Genomic DNA, 15,688 nt, shown 5'->3' on the forward strand with positions numbered 1-15,688 from the left:
ATCCATTTATGATAAAAACTCTCAACAAAGTGGGTATTGAGGAAGTATCCCTTAACATAAAAAGGCCGTATACAACAAGCTCACAGCTAACATTATATATGCTCAATGAGGAAAAGCTGAAAGCTTTTCCTTGAAGATTAGAAACAAGACCAGGATGCCCGATTTTACCACTTTCATTTAATACAGTATTGGAAGTCCGAGCCAGAGCAATTAGGCAAGAAAAAGAAATAAAAGGCATCCCAACTGGAAAGGAGGAAGTAAAACTGTCACTATTTGCAGATGACATGATACTATATTTAGAAAACACTAAAGACTCCACCCAAAAACTGTGAAAACTAACAAATGAATTTGGTAAAGTTGCAGGATACAAAACCAATATATAGAAATCTGTTGCATTTCTACCCACTAATAATGAACTATCAGAAAGACAAGAGACAACCCCATTTACAGTTTCATCAAAGAGAATGAAATATTGTTCCATCAGATGGGCCAGAGACACTTCTGGAAGCAACAGCACAATGACTTCCCAAGGAGAACCCCAAGTCCAGTTCAAACTTGTATTGGTTAGCAATGGTGGTACTGGAAAAACTACATTTGTGAAATGTCATCTGACTGGTGAACGTGAGAAGTTCATAGCTACCTTGGGTTTTGAGGTCCATCCCCTTGTGTTCCACACCAACAGAGGACCAATTAAGTTCAATGTATGGGAAACGGCTGGTCAGGAGAAATTTGGTGGGTTGAGAGATGACTATTACATCCCGGCCCAGCGTGCCATTACAATGTTTGATGTACCATCAAGGGTTGCTTACAAGACTGTTCCTCACTGGCATAGAGATCTAATTCAAGTATGTGAGAACATCCCCATTGTGCTGTGTGGCAACAAAGTGGACATTAAGGACAGGAAAATTAAGACAAAATCTATTGTCTCCCACTGAAAGAAGAACCTTCAGTACTATGACAAAAGTAACTACAACTTTGAAGAGCCCTTCCTGTGGCTTGCTAGAAAACTAATTGGAGATGCTAACTTGGAGTTTGTCACCATGCCTTCTCCTGCCCCACCGGAGGTTGCCATGGACCCAGCTTTGGCAGCACAGGATGAGCAGGATCTAGAGGTCGCTTAGACAACTGCTCTTCCAGATGAGGATGATGACCTGCAAGAAAGTGCAGCTGGAGCCCAGCATCAGAAGTCTGGTTTTATAGGCAACTGTCCCATGGTGTCAGTGTTGCAACGGGTTTGCCACTTTATTTTATAGCTGAGCAGAACATGTGCCTGATCTTTGGGATGCTGAAAGAGATGAATGGGCTTTGGAGTGAATGTAGCAGTTGGAAAAGTACTTTCCTTTTTCGGACCTGCATATTTAGCTGTTTTGGAATGCAGTTGGAATGCACCCCCACTGTGCTTTGAAGCATTGTCTGCAATAGCCAAAACATGGAGACAACCTAAGTGTTTACTGATGGATGAAGGGATAAAGAAAATGTGGCCTATATACAAGAAATATAAAGTGAATGTCATGGAATATTATTCAGCTGTAAAAAAGAATGAAATCTTGCCATTTGTGGATGGAAATTGAGGGCATTATGCTAAATGAAATAAGTCAGACAGAAAAAGACAAATACTATATGATCTAAGTTAGATGTAGAATCTAATAAAATGCCACAAACAAACACAAATCCAAGCTCATAAATATAGAAAACAGATTGTGGTTGCCAAAGGTGAGGGGTGTCTGATAGGCAAAATGGGTAAAGGGAGTGAAGAGGTATAAACTTTCAGTTATAAAATAAGTCCTGGGGATATAATGTACAGCATGGTAACCACAGTGAATACTACTCTGTTGCAAGTTCCTAAGAGAGTAAATCTTAAAGTTTCTCATCGCAAGGAATAAAGGTCTGTAACTATGTGTGGTGATGGATGTTGACTTACTTGTGATTGTTGGCAGTATAGACAGATAGTGAGTCATGTTGCACACCTGAATCTAATGTTAACAAAACAAAACCCCTATAATTTGCATTAGCCTATTAAAGCTCTGAGGAGTTCTTTAGGGATGGAATCTGTCTGATTTTGCTTAAAAGAACATTTTCAAAATGTATTTTGTCATGAAGTAGTGGGTTAGTTGTGTCCCTCTGAAGGATATGTTGAAGTTCTGACCCCCAGTACCTCATTTGGAAATAAGGTTTTGCGGATGTAATCAAGTTAAGATGAGGCATTGCTGTATTGGGGTGGGTGCTATATCCAATGAATGGTGTCTTTATAAGAGTAAGAAGAGGGAGGCTTCAAGAAAGATACACACAAAGAAGAAGGCTGTGTGATGACAGAGGCAGAGATTGGGGTGACACAGCTACAAGCCTAGAGAAACTAAGAATTATTGGCAACCACTAGAAGCTTGGAAGAGGCAAGGAAAGACTCTTTCCTAAGCCTTCAGAGGGACCATGGTCTTGCCAACACCTTAATTTTGGACTTCTAGCCTCCAGAACTGTGAAAGAATAAATTGTTTTTAGCCATCCAGTTTGTGGTAATTTATTATTGCCCCCCTAGGAAACTAATAATGTGCAAATCTTTAAGACAAATAACACTAATTAACATTCTGAGAGTCACTAGACTGGAAAATAGTGGTTTAGAACATACATGGAGGTGCCAGTGGTATGCACGTGTGCAGGTGTCAAACAGGCTTTGGAAATTGGGTACAAATTTCAAGAGAGGATCGGGATAGATGAGACACATTTGGGCGTAAAGTGTACAGCGGGAAGCTTAAACCTAGGGAATGCATGGAGTTGCTAAGGAAGAGCATTTAAACAAAAAACCCCAGGAGAATAGCTGTAATTGAAGGAAAACTGAAAAAGAGCAAAAGAATGGGCATTTAGGAGCCATAGCAGAAGAAATATAAAGTGAAAAGATACATGCATCCCTATGTTTATTGCATTATTTACAATAGCCAAATTAACTCAACTCAAACGTCCATCGATAGGTGAATGGATACAGAAGATGGTTAACAGAGGGGAAATGGTGGGGGGTTGGATGAAATAGATAAAGGCGATTAAAAGCACACTTATCTCAATGAGCACTGAGTAATGTATAGAATTACTGAATCAAACTGTACACCTAAAACTAATATAACCTGTATGTTAATTATACTTCAATCATAAAAAAGGAAATTGTGATAATAGGGAGAAAAAAGACAGGAAGAAAGGCTTTTAATTTAGCAATTAGGAAGTCAGTAGTGATCTTTGAGAAAACAGTCTGATCAACTAGAGGTAGAAGCAAGCTTGCCATGGATCGAGGAAAGAATGAGAGGGCCTTCAGTTAAAGAAGTCAAGGTAAAAGCATTTTCAGTTACCAAGCCTCCTTGAAACCTTGAAAAAGGTTTTGGAAAAACATTCTCTGGAAAAAATGAAAAAAAAGGAAGACAAAAACTCCATCTTTGATGAAATAGAGAAACTTTACTATGAACAAAATCTTGCCAATTCTGAGAAATTGAGACTAACGCTAAGGGTGGAGACTGAGAACCCAGAAACTGCCTCAGGTTTTCGCAGAGTCAGAATTCTCAAAAAGTACATGTTACAGTCTTCAGGTCAATGGATCCTTCATTCAGTTTCCTGGGATCTAGAGAAATGTGGCCAGAGAAGTGGGCATGTCCATACGCAGACCCCGTTGTCAACCGCGGGAGTGGGTGGGGCGGGGCTGAAGGGGAGCCACGTGGAGGCTCCCCCTGTATCGTGTGCAGGACACCCTAGCCTCCTAGCTAATGGGGTGTGCAGTAGGAGGATGGAGGAGAGACGAAACTGTGCTTGCCAGATCGCAACACAAATCAACATCCTAACTGAAGAGAAAGGAGGAGAAATGTGCACTCAGGGCCGAGGGCACGATTGGTGAGGAGGTTTTTGCGATAATACACTACATGTAAAGCTGTGGGTGGCCCTTCTTCACAGAAGTCTTCAAGCAAATGATGGCCTCAGATAGAATTATCCTAAGAAATGTGAATAACCACCAGAAAGGAACACATTAGGCCATATGCATGTGAATAAAAGAGGAAAGAGTAAGCTCAAGTCAGATAACATACATAAGCCAGAAGAGGGATTGTTCTATGAATTTGACAAGGAATTTTAAAGTTACTATAGATAGCATCATCTCTTGGGGAGGAGGAAGTGTACACACACACAAAATGATTGAAAAGGAGATGAAAAGACAATAGAAGAAAATAAAAAAAACCCACCAAATTGGTAGAGCTCAGTAAAAAATAAAAGAAATGATGAGGGAACATAAAATCAATGCGGAGATAAAAATCTCATTAACAAAAAAAAAAAGCAGAAGAAACAGAATTGAAAACATAGTAATATGGGATGATTAGGAAATGGTGAAGCAAAGTCTGGTCCCCCTTTTAGGTATCTCTTATTGAAGTGCTTCCCATTTCTCCTAAGTCTTGTCTTGATGGTATGTTCTATTAATTAGTAATAGGGGAGCTGGGATTTGGATCCAGAGCAGTGGAATGAATTCTGCGATCCCTTTCATTCCTCCTTTAGGTACTGAGTTATTTTTTGCAATGTCTGTATCTTTTCAAGAGTTCCCTTAACAATTCTCATAAGCACATTTTCCATGGCACAGAAATATTGATGGTGTAAGCTGGTGAAGTGAGAACATATGGCCAAAGACTCCATGCCAGTTGTGTTCCCATTAAGAGCCACACAGACAGTAAGAGAGTTGTCTAGAATCCTATGGAATAAAGCATAAATGGTATCTGCCCCCAAAGCTATTTTAATTGGTTAGACCCCAGCTTCATAATTCCCCTTAAACTCATGGCCTTCAAGTGGTTCTCATGCTCCACAGAGGTGAGAATGTCTCTGAACCGTTGGCTTCAAGCTACTGGCTCTGAGTTTAATGGGCTGGAAGAGTCTCTGACAACAAATTTCAATGGAAAAGCGCAGAGGGCAGACCCTAAATTCTTCTCTCGGTGCCCTTTCCTGAGGAAGTGCCTCTGTCCAATGAACAACTGCCCATCTTTGATTTGGGTTTTCTTTAAAGAACTTGGTACTAGTGGCTGGTGGATGTGTATGTGTGAATTCTGCTTAGTCCATCCAATAATGCAACTCATGCCAAAGGTTTGATACACAAGTCCTAATTTCCTGGAAAAACGTGATTTTATGTTTGGGTTGTTTTCTTGTTCTCTTGAGCATCGCTAAGCTACAGTTGGCCCTGCCTGCTAACACTCTGCACACTAGTTGGGGCTGGGAAATCTGATGTTAGGGGCTGAAACAAGTCTCAGGCTTCCTTTGAACCGTGTTGGCTAACTCGTGTGTGTGTGTGTGTGTGTGTGTGTGTGTGTGTGTGTGTGTATGTGTTTAGCTCCCTAGAAGTACAAAAGAGTCAAGAAAGCTCTCCCCACAGGAAGCTCTGTTAGAAAGAAAATGAAAACCCTGTAGGGCCCCACATATGTACCACAGGCAGGCCTTGCCCTAGAACAGAAGAAACCCAGGGCAATTTTCATCATCTTAACGAATGGCACCACCACCCACCCAGGCAGAAACTTATAATTATCCCTGATTTTTCTCTTGCCTTCATTTTCCACATCTAATTTCCAAGCAAGTCCTTTTGGTTTTATCTCAGAAAGGTGCATTGAGTCTGTCTAGTTGTCTCCATTTTACTTCTACACTTGTGCCACGCTCTCCTGAGCTCCTATTTGGACTGTTACAACAGCTTCCTGTCTCCCCACACCAAGCATTTCCTCCCGCAGTCCATTCTCTGCATCGTAGCCACTGCCATATAAAACACAGACTAGGTCACGTCACTCTTCTATTTAAATTTCCAGCAGCTTCCAATTTACCTCAGAATAAAATGAAAATTCCTTATCATGACCTTCCACATCCTGCATCATCTAGCCCCTGCCTACCTCTCTGAACTCACCCCAGCCACATAAGTTTCCTTTCGATGCCAGGAATACACCAAGCCCTTTCATTCCTCAGAGACTTGGTATGGGCTGTCTCCTTCTCCTGAAAATGTTCTTTCCCTAGGACTACAGCAGTGATACAGCCTCTCATTTTTCAGGGCTCAACTTAACTGTCATCTGTTCAGGACAGCTTTCCTTCCTGAAAGTCGGTGTGTCTCATTCATTTTATTCTCTACCTCTGTCTCCTATCTTTCTTTCTTACATCTTAACAATATCTATAATTATTTTAGTTTATTACTTTCTTCTCTCTCCCCACTGGAGCAGGAGCACCTCAAGAGCAAGTACACATTCCGTCTTGTTCTATTCACCAAGGTATCCCAGGACTTTGCACCCTCAACAAATAATGGGTAGACAACACGTAATTAAATAAATGAAAAAAGAGATGAATCCATTCTTGCAGACCATATATGAATTCAGAACCCTTAATTGGTGCACACCCACATGTTCTCCCTTTCCTTTCAGAGTTTTAAACAAAGACATCATATTTGGGGATGTTGAATTTTCAGAATCCTTTGAACTGGAATTTTTCAAATAAATGTCAACAGGTTTCCAAAAGTTGAAGTCTGTTATGAGCTGAGGAACTCTGCAAAGGCATAGGCTGCAAGGTGACCCATTCTCCTGTGAGCGTGCATTGCTGATGGACCTTCAGAACAATCTAACCATAAAGCAGTTCAACCACAGACCTCAACAAAGTCCTAATCATTTCTGGCCACATGGTGGTTTGTATGAGCCATTGGAATTTGGCAAATAAACATAAAATAGGTGTTGATGAGGACTTTATAAGCAACATACATCAATTTTAAAAATGACCTACCTGTGGTTTATAACAAAGAAAATCATAAGGTATGCCTATTTTAAGCATCTCTTCTACTGGGAGAGGATATTCTGGAGGAAGGATGGGAATAGAAAATTTGAATTAGATTATGCAAAAAAAAGTTTGGAAGGGTACACTTGCTTTTAGGTCTATTTGGCAGGGTGAGTTCTTCTTGTTCTCCTTTATCACTTCTCTTTACTTCTAATAAGAAAGAAAACTTTTAGCTTAATGACACATGGCCTAGTTAAGCCGGTATAGATGGCAGGAAGAAACCATCTGTACTGCCAAGAAAAGTCTTGTTTGTCTTTCAGTGGTTTTACACAGAAGTGGAACGATCACAGACAATGCCTATGGAGAACTTAAGGAGTTTTTGTCTGAGAATCCTCTCTAACTTCTCCCTCTGTAGAATGGAAGCAAGAATCATGATCTCTGTAGTCCAGACCAAGTGGGGCAAGCCTGGATAGCACTGGCACCTTGGGAGAGGGTGGAAGATCTGAAGATGGGAGAAGCTGGGAAAAATCGGAGGAAGAACGGATTCTTAGAGATCATCCACCCTGTGTTCAAAGTGAAAGGTGGCCCCATCTGATCAATAAAGAAAAGGCCATCTTTCATCTTTCAGATTTCAGGGAAGCTTGGATCAGCTCATAGTAGGATATTTTCCTCCAGGCAGAGGACTATGTCTGCACTGCAGGCCCTCCTAGATATTTTTGCGGGGTGGAGGGAGATGAGGTTGAATTTACATAGAAGTGTTATCTAGAATCTCATTAGCAGGAAGGCTACCTCTGCCTAAAATATTCTCCTCCAAATTGACATTTAGAAACTGCAGGCCTCAGCTGTTTCCTCCGGGGTCTTTGAGGTTCCTTCCCCCACTATGTTTATAGGTGATGTCACTTTATCTTGTTTCTTTCCATCTTCTTAAAGTTGATTTAAGGTCTTTTTTATGTTTGGTGGGAAAATACAAAGATTCTGGCAGGATGCACTTAAACATAATGTAGCTAGTAAGTCTACTCTTTAATTGTAGCTGTTAATGCAAAATTTGATGATGATATTTCAGCTGGTATTAGCAATTAATCATTTTTTATCATGGTGATACTGCATTTACTGCCTTTCTGCTTTGAAGATGTCAGCAGTCTATTTATTTAGAATTTTATGTGTTGGAGACTTTGGCTTTAGAATTCCAGGGTTTTGAGGCCACGAATACTTAAAGAAAATTATTTGCATTTCTGCAGACTGCAGTTGATTCCTGGTTCTTTTAGTTCTTGGGCTGTTTTGCACAGGTCAAGGGTAAGAGTTTTGAGACTGTCCAAGCCTTCAGCCCAGGTCCATTAACAGTACACTTGGGCACGTCATTAACCTAGCTGTGCTTCAGCTTTTTCATCTGGCAACTGGGGGGAATAATACCTGATCACTGTTTCCTGGGGGTGGTAATGAGCGTCAGGTGAGAGGTGCGTGAAAGTGGCTCGAAAACCCATAAACTGTTAAGTGAATTAAGATTGCTTTCATGACATTTGTTGCCGTCCTCCTCCTCCTCATTCTCTAAATTAACTCAGTACGGAGGTTGGGGAATGTCGGCGGTGATTATCCGGGGTTTCAGTTACCTGCGGTCAACCGGAAGCAGAGGGGCCTCCTTTTGACGTCTGGTCGGGTGAGTGGCCGGCCGACACTACGGCACGTGCCTGCGTCCTTCCCCTCACTTCATCTGCTCACGCGGCCATTTTATCCTCTCACATCGTCACAAGAACGAGGGTGAGGACAGTGTGATATTTTGAGAGAGACCATATTCACACAACTTTTATTGGAGCATCTTTTTATAATTGTTCTATTTTTAGTTATTGTTGTTAATCTCTTACTGGGCCTAACTTATAAATTAAACTTTATTAAGTATGTATGTATAAGAACAAACACAGTATATATGCTGTGTTCAGTACTCTCTGCAGTTTCAGGCCTCCACTGGGGGTCTTGGAGCGTATCCCCATGGATAAGGGTGTGTGTGGGGGGGTTAGGCCAAATAACAAATTTGGTTTGTTTGTCAAAATGCCCCATCATGAGGGGTGCCTGGGTGGCTCAGTTGGTTAAGTGACTGCCTTCGGCTCAGGTCATGATCCTGGAGTCCCGGGATCGAGCCCCACCTCCGGCTCCCTGCTCAGCGGGGAGTCTGCTTCTCCCTCTGACCCTCTTCCCTCTCGTGCTCTCTGTCTCTCATTCTCTCTCGAATAAATAAATAAAATCTTTAAAAAAAAAATGCCCCACCATGAGATTTCCTGACGCTCTGAGCATCCCCAGGCCTTTTAAATCTGGATTTGATTTACAAGCAACATTTGAGAAAAACGGTTGTATAAAGGAAGATAATCCTATCATGAAACATAAAGTGACTCTACCTTGACATCTGTGGGTGACAAAGCATTGTCACATTGATTACCTAATTTCATTTTTGGGGGGAAGATAGAACAGGTGATATTAAAAAAAAGATTTTATTTATTTGAGAGAGCGAAAACACGAGCAGGGTGGGGGTGTGGGGAGGGGCAGAGGGAGAGGGAGCGTCCCTGCTGGGCAGGGAGTCCAACTCGGCGTTCCATCCCAGGACCCCGGGATTGTGACCTGAGCCAAAGGCAGACGCTTAACCAACTGAGCCACCCCGGTGTTCCTAGAACAGGTGATATTAAGCCACTTTGATGTAAGAGAAAGCTTAGGCATGAGGAAGCTAAATAAAAGGTTCAAGGTATCTTAACAAGCAGGACACCTTGTTAGAGTGGACACCTAAATAAAAAGTGATGGTCTTGGGGCGCCTGGGTGGCTCAGTCGTTAAGCGTCTGCCTTCGGCTCAGGTCATGATCCCAGGGTCCTGGGATCGAGCCCCGCATCGGGCTCCCTGCTTGACGGGAAGCCTGCTTCTCCCTCTCTACTCTCCCTGCTTGTGTTCCCTCTCTCACTGTCTCTCTCTCTCTGTCAAATAAATAAATAAAATCTTTAAAAAAAAAAAAGTGATGGTCTTCAAACAGGGCAAGGAGCTGAGATTGAAGAACCCACACTGAAGGGAAACCAGGCCAGCAGGAGAACAGGACTGAAGAGCTTTAGAGAGGTGAGGAAAAGTGGTGGGCTACTTAGAGTGGCCCCTTTTTGAGGACTGGGCTCCCCGAATAAGGGCTACTTTGTTATTAGACTTTTTTTCCTGGTTATCAGATTATCCTCTAAACTCGTTAAAACATGCAGGCCTTAATGGTACTGGCAGAGGCAGCTGGATTGTTTTGTTTGAATATTAGGAATTATCTTAAAAGGATTGGTGAGGCCCCTGTGGGTGGGTAGCTTTAGCTCCTGAATGCCTTGCCTTCCCTCAAGCTCAATTCATGTGTTAAACAGAGAGGGTCAGTTTTCTCCATGGGCAGCTTGAGACAACAGGTCCTACAGCATGCTTAATAGATACTCATTGTATATAGTAGAAGCTTAATAGATACTCATTGTATATAGTAGGAGCTTAATGGATACTCACTGAAGGGATTATAATGCGGGCCTATCTGACCAATTGACAGCTGACAAAGACAGCTTTTACTGACTTGAGCCTGATGGCTTTCTATACATTGATTTACACTAAAACCCTATGAGTTAGGTACGATCATCACCACTGTACAAATGAAAAAACTGAAGCATAGCAAAGTTACATAACTTGTCCAGGGCTAGAAAGTGGTGGAATTGGGATTTGAACCAGGGTAATTTGACTAGAAACGCTGTGCTGTGAATTGTCTAGGCCCCTGCATGTACAGTTCCTTTTGTAGAGCTCAGCAGTTCTGACTTTAGCATATATACGCATTCTTATAACAGTTTGTACATAAAAAATGTACATTGTATTCTATGGGGGAGTTAATGGACTTTCAAGGGTGAAGTTAGCCTTATGAGTTAACATCAGAATTTAACCCCATCTTTAGATGAAACTGCATTGTGCCATGTAATTCCCACAGCACGATGAGCTGGATGTTTGTTATCGTTCAGGACACTTGAGTATAAGTCACAGAAACCCCCTGGGACCAATTTAAGGAAATTAAGTTACTTTGTTTTCCCCTAAATATTTAAAACCCAGGTTTACTGAGATATAACTTACATTCACATTCACCGTAGTGTACAGGTCTGTGTTTTGACAAAACACAGTCGTGTTGCTCGCATTACAGGCAAGATAGAGAATATTTCTGTCACCCGCAAAAGTTCCCTCATGCCCCATTATAGCCAGTCTTCTTCCCACCCATAGCCATTGGCAACTACAGATCTGTTTTCTGTCCTATAGTTTTGCCTTTTCCCAAACAAAATACCAATCGTTCTTCCTCCCTTCCCTGTGGAGAGCCATCGGTATTTTGTTTGGGAAAACTGGGAAGAAATCAGAGAGGGAGACGAACGATGAGAGACTCTGGACTCTGGGAACCAAACTGAGGGTTACAGAAAGGAGGGGTGTGGGGGAGGGGGTAACCGGGTGATGGGCATTAAGGAGGGCACGTGTGGTGATGAGCACTGGGTGTTACACGAAAATGAGTTGAACACTACATCGAAAACTAATGACGTACTATGTGTTGGCTAACTGAACATAAAAATACCAGTGCTTCATGCGATATGTAGCCTTCTGAATTTGGCTTTTTTCGTTAAGATTTATTCATGTCAATATCTGCATCAGTTATTTCTTTTTATTGCTGAGCAGTATTCCATTGTATGAATGGGCCACAGTTTGCTTCTCCGTTCACCAGTTGAAAGGTATCTAGGTTGTTTCCAATTTTTGATGATGATGAATAAAACAAATATTTGTGTATAAGTTTGGACTGCACATATGTTTTCATGTCTCTTGAGTAAAAATATCTAGTAGTGGAACTGCAGAGTCCTATATTAAGTGTATATTTAATTTTAGAAGCAGCAGCCAAACTGTTCTGTAAGGGCTGTATGATTTACATTCCCATCAGCTGTGTGTGGGTTCCGGGTGCTCCTCGTCCTCATCAGCTGTGCGTTTTCTGTCTCTGTCCTAGCTCTTCTCATGCGGTGCAGTGCTACCTCACCGTGGCTTCCATTTGCATTTCCCGAATGAGTAATGATGTGGAGCACCTTCTCATGGACTTATTTGCCATAATACATCTGCTTTTGGTGATGTTTCTGTTCAAATCTTAATTGGGTTCTTTGTGTTCTTATTACTGAGTTTAGAGAGTTCTTTACATATTCTTTTATCTGACATGTGTTTTGCAAATATTTTCCATCTGTGGCTTGCTTTTCTCTTAACGGGGTCTTAACAAACAAACAAACAAACAAACAAAAAAACCAAAAAAAAGTTTTAATTTTTGAAGTCCAATTAATCACTTTTTAAAAAAATGGATTGTGGTTTTTAGCTCCTATCTAATCTTTGCCTAATCCAAAGTCACAGAAATTTTCTCCCATGTTTTCTTCTTGAAGTTTTATAGTTTTGAGGTTTACATTTAGGTCTATGATCCATTTCAACTTAACTTTTTTTTTTTAAGATTTATTTCAGAGAGAGCAAGCGAGAGTGAGCAAGCGAGCTTGGGGGGGAGGAGCAGAGGAGAGGGAGAGAGAAACCTTAGTAAGCAGACTCCCCACTCAGCACAGTCAGATGTGGTGCTCCCTCCCAGGATACAAGATCATGACCTGAGCCAAAACCAAGAGTTGAATGGTTAACGGACTACCCCACCAGAGGCCCCTCAAGTTAATTTTTGTGTATGTTGCAGAGTATTGGTTAAGTGTCAAATTTTTTTAATATGGATTTTCAATTATTCCAGCATCATTTGTTAAAGGCTATCCTTTCTCCATTGAACTGCTTTGCACCATTGTAAACAATCAATGGACAATGTATTTATGGGTCTGTTTTTGGTCTTGTCTTCTATTCTGTGTTCTAAGTACTTTTAATAGGTTACTTCACTTGATTTTTACATGTCCCTATTATGATAGAGGGAATTGAGTCACAGGGGTCTTAAGTAACTTGCTTAGGGTGATGGAGCTGGAATATTGCAACTGGCTTTGAATATTGGCAGCTGAGCTCCTGACCCCAGGCCCTGAACCATTATCCAATTCAGCCCTACTGATGTCTCAGAGGATCCAAGAGACAGGGTATCAACAGCCCCAGAAATAGCTTCCAGCCTGAGATAAGAATATGTCTGGACCTTCAATTTTAGTCCTCTGTTCCCTTGGGGGCACAATCTCCCTCACATTGGCTTTCTCTGCTTTAAGTCCATATGCTGGGAAATAGCAGCTCCCAAATTTTCATCTTCTCTAGGGGAGGGAATAGTCAGAGGCTGGATCTCAGAAGCAAGTCTAAATTCATAAGGAAGAAACTGGCTCAGCCAGATGGAGGGGGCCCATCCCCAAATATCCTCTCTGAACCCCAAACTAGTTAACCATAGCCAGAATGAGTACTGAGGGGAGGCAACTCTGACAGGCCCAGCCTGGGCCAAGTGTAGGTCTTGATACAATCAAACTGCAAGAACAGAGTCAAAACTGGTTGCTGAGCCCATACCCTACTAGACATAGCCTCCCACCTTGTTGTGCGGCAACGATCATTACAGACCCATTGTCTGGATATACTTTTGGACAACAGGCATAGTACAGTTGATCCTTGCACAAGAAGAGTTTGAATTGGGTGGGTCCACTTATAGGCAGATTTTTTTTCGATAAATACACAAAATTGTAAAAAAAACAAAACAAACCCACAAAACTGGTTGCTAAGAATGCAGTGCTGTGGGACGCCTGGGTGGCTCAGTTGGTTAAGTGTCTGCCTTCGGCTCAGGTCATGATCCGGGGGTCCTGGGATCGAGCCCCGCATTGGGCTCCCTGCTCCGCGGGAAGCCTGCTTCTCCCCCCCCTTTGCCCCTCCCCCTGCTCGTGCTCTCGCTCTCAAATAAGTAAAATCTTAACGTATTGCTGTAACCAGGGGGACAGTGCGGGGGGGAGAGGAAGATCTCCAAAAAGGGGCTGGGCACAGGACTACAGTATGACTTTTGTGGGCCCTGAACACTTAAACTTTGTAGACCTCTTTCTTCATAAATATAGTAACATTTTTAGTTGACGACATCTGGATATAATGATGAATGTAATCCAGGCTAGATTATTATTAATTATCTTCTGGTCTTAAAAGAAGTTAAATCATTTTGGTGGGCTCCTAAAAGTATCCTGGGGCCTGGGCGCTGTGCTTCCTGTGCCTAATGGAGGGAGAGGTCAGTGCCGGGGAAGTGCAGGGAAGAAATGGAACGAGTGTCTACTAAATACTATTATTCCCACTTCTATAAACACGGAAGCTGAGGCTTAGTGAGGTATAGAATAACCAGTAGGTCTTTTGGTTCCAAGAGGTCTCTTAAGGGTGGCATGCTAGAGGGATTTCCAAGGTATGTTCTCACGAAACCGCTGCCGGCTGGCTAATTGGTTGTGTTCTTCAGTGGCATCAGGCAGAGAGAGACTTTTTGGTCTTAGTTCCCTTGATCCTTTCAGTCGAGCTAACTAAATGAACTGCTCTTTAGACTTTGAGACCTAAACGCAGGAGTTTGGTGGAGAGGTGTACATTTTCTCATCTGTTTATCCCTTCCGGCGAGACTATCAGTCTTCCACTTGGGCAAAGATCTCACCGGACAAACAAGCCAATGGACTGAGAATTTTCCAGCTGGGCTTTGGTGTAGCTCCATTTATGCAGAGCCCCATTCATAAGTCTGTTCATTTATTCATTTATCCTTTCCTTTGTGCTACTTTTTCTCTAGCATCAGGCGCTGTGCTAAGTTCTGGGAAGACAGAGTTGACAGATGGGCTTCCTATATTTTTGGAGCTTATAGTCTAATCTAGAATTTAGTTACAAGTGAGGTAAAATCCACAAAGACACAGCAGCTTATGTGATGACAGACCTTGTATATCACCAGGGAACATAATGGTGTGGGGTGAGATCTATGAATTTCATTCAGTCTGAGATCACTTGAACCTGTAAAAGCAGCCTCCTGCCTCCACCTGAGGGATGAGCCGGGTGGAGCCTTGGGGATGGGGGCAAGGGGAGGTAGAGGGGAAGAGGGAAAAGTCTACGGGGAGCCCCTGAGCAGGCTCAAGGACTCAAAAATGCGAGTGTGGCTGGAGTGCAGTAAATAAGGGGTAGGGTGGTAGAAGGAGTCTAGAGGGGTAGGCAGGAGGCGCATTCTTCAGCATTGCTTAGGCAATGCGGAGCAATTTGGAGCCTAAGCCATGAGAGCTGTGGAAGGTTCAAGCAGAGGAGTGATGGGATCAGATTTCTTTGTTTCTTTTCCCTCCCTCCTTCCCTCCCTAGCTCTTGTTCCCTCGCCCTCTCTCTTTTTACACAAAACCACTCTGAGTTTCCGTTCCATTTTCAGATATATGCAGGCCTATAAAACCTTCAAATACACATATTCTTACCATATGTTCACCGGCATATTCAATTGCCAGGAAGCAGCCTGCATTCCTTTAAAGGTTAAATGTCGAGGCAGGTCGGGCTTAGTTAAATAAACCAAATTGGGAATCACTAATACCAAATTGACAATACTGTAACTTAACATTCAGTGGCCATCAACCTGACCTTGAGCAAGAACTCTCACATTTGCAGAAGCCAAAGCTTCCTGCTGGCTGGGCAGGGACCATTGGTGCAGACCGGGCTTCAGCCGGTGATTCGCATGGAGGGACCATCCCCTACTGTTGTAGTGGCTGGTTTCGTAGAGGCAGCATGAATTATTCATGGGAGGAAGACAAATTGGAGTTAGAACCAGGTGCTCTGCCTTCCCTCGTGAGGACTCTGCCAATTAGGATAAAGAAGGAACTCTTGCTCCATCAAGCCACAGTCTCGCTCTGTTATACTGTGCTTAACCCAGATTCCCGAACAGGGTTTGGAAATGGATTAGCGGATGATGAGCTTGTTTTAAAGGTGATACAGTCTTCAGGAGAAAGGGAGAGTTAACTCTACCCGTGGCTTTAAAAGTAA

At 42.4% G+C, this 15,688-nt stretch overlaps 1 pseudogene; it reads left to right on the plus strand.

Moving 5' to 3' along the window:
* The first annotated feature begins 518 nt into the window (after positions 1 to 518).
* On the plus strand, positions 519 to 1,253 carry LOC113926555 (annotated as a pseudogene).
* The last annotated feature ends 14,435 nt before the right edge of the window (positions 1,254 to 15,688 follow it).

Source organism: Zalophus californianus, chromosome 4 (genome assembly GCF_009762305.2).
Source record: "Zalophus californianus isolate mZalCal1 chromosome 4, mZalCal1.pri.v2, whole genome shotgun sequence".
In the NCBI taxonomy this organism is placed as follows: domain Eukaryota; kingdom Metazoa; phylum Chordata; class Mammalia; order Carnivora; family Otariidae; genus Zalophus; species Zalophus californianus.